This window comes from Oncorhynchus nerka, linkage group LG15 (assembly GCF_034236695.1).
Source record: "Oncorhynchus nerka isolate Pitt River linkage group LG15, Oner_Uvic_2.0, whole genome shotgun sequence".
NCBI lineage: Eukaryota > Metazoa > Chordata > Actinopteri > Salmoniformes > Salmonidae > Oncorhynchus > Oncorhynchus nerka.
In genome coordinates this window covers 35,029,630-35,033,598 of record NC_088410.1, presented here as the reverse complement: position 1 = coordinate 35,033,598, position 3,969 = coordinate 35,029,630, and the positions used below count along the sequence as shown (strand labels likewise).

The following is a 3,969-nucleotide window of genomic DNA, read 5'->3' as shown; positions in this document are numbered from 1 at the left end:
GCATAAAATACGCTTTAAATCGATGTAAAAAAGACCTAATCCACACTTAGTGTGGTACTGTCAAATTGAGCAAACCAGATTGTTCAATCTTTTTGATTCAACTTTATTTCCTGTGTAAGTCACTATTCTGACCGTCCATCGTGTTTTGTGAGACGCTTTACAGACTACTTTATGGGGAAAAGATGTGACTATTACCATTTTTACTTTTAAAACCCATAAAAATTCAAGGATGTTTTCAAACCAGGAAATACCAAAAGTGATGATGTTGGTAGGTTTTTAGGTCTATAATTATCGCTCCTTGACCTCTCACGGGTGTTCAGAATTAAGATGATTAGGATCAATTGGTCCATAAATATTTGTAGTTTGTAGGCACTCCTAGATCATTCAGTCATGTCACTCCTTTGGCAATGTGCAATTGTTTTGGCTGTCGTAGCAGCAAGCGCTGCCAATGAAGGTACGTCTAATAATGAACGCATGATATTGCATAATATGTAGCGCTGATACCATGTTAACTTGAATAGGCTACTTATCTCATGCTGACCGCCCAACAGACTAGCCAAGTTGTGGTGTTGGCTCTTGAGATGTGAATGATGACATTATCAAATTTATATTTTTAGAATTTAATGTGGATTGTGAGAAACACTCCATTAAAGTGACATGGAAGGTCAGTCCAGAGTTGGCTGAACATGCCGCCCGTCTTTTCCTTGGACACTGTGTTCCGTCCACATTTTCTGTTCTTCCCACGGGAGAAGGGATGGCGACATTCCACTACAACCTCAATGGCTGTGCCATCAAGAAACGGGTAATGTCTAACTCTTGACCCAATGTATGCCATTTTGGATCCTGCGACGACTAATGCTTCTCCTTCTATTCCCCAGGTGACTGGCAAAAAACACATCTATTCAACCAGCCTGACTTACAGACCTAACCGAAAGCCCAAACCTGCTGCTATTAGTCACCATATTAAGTGTGTTTACATAAGGTAACCATCTATGCCAGGGGTACTCAACTCTTACCCTAAGAGGTATTTCGGTTCTACTTTATCATTAATTGCACACACCTGGTGTCCCAGGTCTAAATCAGTCCCTAATTAGAGGGGAATGATTATTTTTTTTAAATGCAGTGGAACTGAGTGGAGTTTTAGGGCTCTCTTTGGGTGTAGTGTACTCTAGCAATGGTGTTGGAATCAAATCTTCCTAAGCCTTTGCCACCTTCATTATTAAACTAAACATTCCCCCTTGTATGTAGACCTGAGGGATGGATTCCCCCATTCCTTATCCCTGCCTATGGTAGTGCTGAGGGTCATGGAGGATTGGTTTTCCACATGGCACTCCTCAATGGTGAGTGACTCATACAACATCAATTATTGTAAGAATATGTTCAGTCAACTTACCTGGTAAAGAAATTCCTAGCAGAGGACACTGCCCAAAGCTAGTTGAAACCTGTGGCTGTACAGTACGTATGAGCATTGCGCCCCTTCCCCTCTCTGTTGCATGTAGAAGACCTTACTGGTCTGGCTAAGAGCAGCCTGTTTCCCTGGGCTCTTTCATCCCCATCTGGGCAGCAGTGGATCAGAAGGACCATCAGCCCTTGCTGCTGCTCTTGGAGGAGTGTGTGGCGGCCACAACACCAGAACTGCAGTCTGCGAGCCTGGTGTACCCCATCATCACCAACAAGGGGTATGTACCAGACCTGGCTATGGCCATGTAGGGTGCACGTTTTGGTTTTTGACTGCCTAGCGCTAAACAGCCTACTCAAATGTTGAAAAGTATTGAATACATTTTAAAGTTAGCTTATTTGCTGGATGGAAGTTCTGTTTGTCTGCTCATTGCACAATGCATTTTCAGTTGCCTTGCAGATGGGAAGACTGGGAACTCCAGGTTCCTGCCTAGGTACCACTCGTCTGCTATTCTGCTTTACCTGCAGTCCTTCAAGTTTGCCTTAGGCGAGGAAGTGAGTGGACCACAAGTTCTCGGTACGACTGGGTTGTTTTCATACTGTAGCTCTTGACTGTTCTCTTATTTCACCCCAGGTGTATATTCATTGTAAGCTTGTTGCATGGGACCCTGAGGTTTTTGATATAGAAAAGAAGGCCTGCCACTACATTAAAGAGACTGGAGAGTAAGTATTGGTCACATAACGACCATAATGACGTTAGTGCCAATGCAACAGCCAACTTTTTTTATTCATAGATGGGAGCTGCTGGACGACCCGTCTCAAAGTGACCTCTGCAAGTGCTGTGACTCGAGTTGCAAGCCTCGGTTGAAGAGGGGTGTGGATTCAGGTATTTTGAGGCACTTCATTTCAAGCCTGACTAAACTGTAGTTCCATATTCATTTGAGCTGATCACTCTTGAGTTCTGATGGGACTGCAGCTTGAAGTAATTTATATATTTTTTTCTCAGAACCCCAGGGCCTGGTTCAAAACTCTGTTCTTGGACCGCTCACAATAGTGGAAAACTCTGAAACCCGGATCCCCAGTGAATTTGTAAAATATCCTACTGTAGAACAAGGTTGGTGATTTTGGCATTGAAGACTATAGTTTACACTTGGCTTTTAATTGTATGAGCTTTGATGCCAAATGAACTTGAACCTGTAACCTACTCATCTGTCATTGTGTTCTGTATTCAGTTGACTGGTTGGTGTAATGGTCTGGAACACTTTGCTTGTCAGGTGTGTGTGCTGGTTATTTTACTGTAACATCCCCCAACGGCAATGAGATGCATGTTACTAACACTTCTTCAACCTGTTACAGGGATGGCTGTCTTTTCTGTCTCTACAGCCATCTAATTGTAGGTGGCCTGAAGGGTGCATCACTTTCCACTATCCCCAGTATGGATATGAAGTCCTTTGACTTGAGCACGTTTCAATAAAATGAATACTTTACAATGGTGTTTGTTTCTAATGGTTGTCAAAATGCTATGATCCTGATGAGATGTACCCTAAATCCAGTAGTGCGGTGCCGGTATCTACACAAAATAGCCAAGATGTGACCATCTGGTTGTAAGAAGATGATCTCAATGAGAGTTTTGTGACTTTGTGTTCTGGACTTCCCAGTGTCCTGATTACTCTTGAACTGTAACACTTTCTTCTTTTGGCATAATTAGTTTGCTAATGATAGTCACAGCAGGTGTTCATGCAATGGTAACGCTATTTGAAAGATTGTCATAAGTGAACCTGCTTATTGTTGGCTATACTTTTTCAGCAGTAGCCCACCCCAAGATCAAATTGACAAGCCAAGTTTAGAGATTGTAGGTGGCTGATGGCCATGCTTAATGGCTGTGATAGGAGGAAACTGAGGCTGGATCAACAGCATTGTACATAGTTACTCCACAATACTAACCAAAATTACAGAAGGAAGTCTGTACAGAATATAATATTCCAAAACATGCATCCTGTTTGCAATAAGGCACTAAAGTAAAACTGTACAAAATTAGGTCAAAGAAGTAACTTTGTCCTGAATACAAAGCATTACAGTATGTTTGAGGCAAATCAAACACAACACATGACTGAGTACCACACTTCATATTTTCCAAGCATGGTGGTGGCTGCATCATGTTATGGGTATGCGTGTCATCGGCAAGGACTGGTGAATATTTTAGGATCAAAATAAATGGAATAGAGCTAAGCGCAGGCAAAATCCTAAAGGAAAACCTGGTTCAGTCTGCTTTCCAACAGACACTTGGAGACAAACTCACCATTCAGCAGGACAATAACCTAAAACACAAGGCCAAATATACACTACTGTTGATCAATAACCAATTTGACAGAGCTTGAAGAATTCTGTAAAGAATAATGGGAAAATATTGCACGATTTTTATTTTTTTACCTTTAACCAGGCAAGTCAGTTAAGAACACATTCTTATTTTCAATGACTTCCTGGGAACAGTGGGTGGGGCAGAACGACAGATTTGTACCTTGTCAGCTCGGGGGTTTGAACTCGCAACCTTCCGGTTACTAGTCCAACGCT

General features: G+C 42.1%; 1 pseudogene; it reads left to right on the top strand.

Moving 5' to 3' along the window:
- Positions 1 to 370: 370 nt before the first annotated feature.
- LOC115142553 (uncharacterized) lies at positions 371 to 2,888 on the top strand (annotated as a pseudogene).
- The last annotated feature ends 1,081 nt before the right edge of the window (positions 2,889 to 3,969 follow it).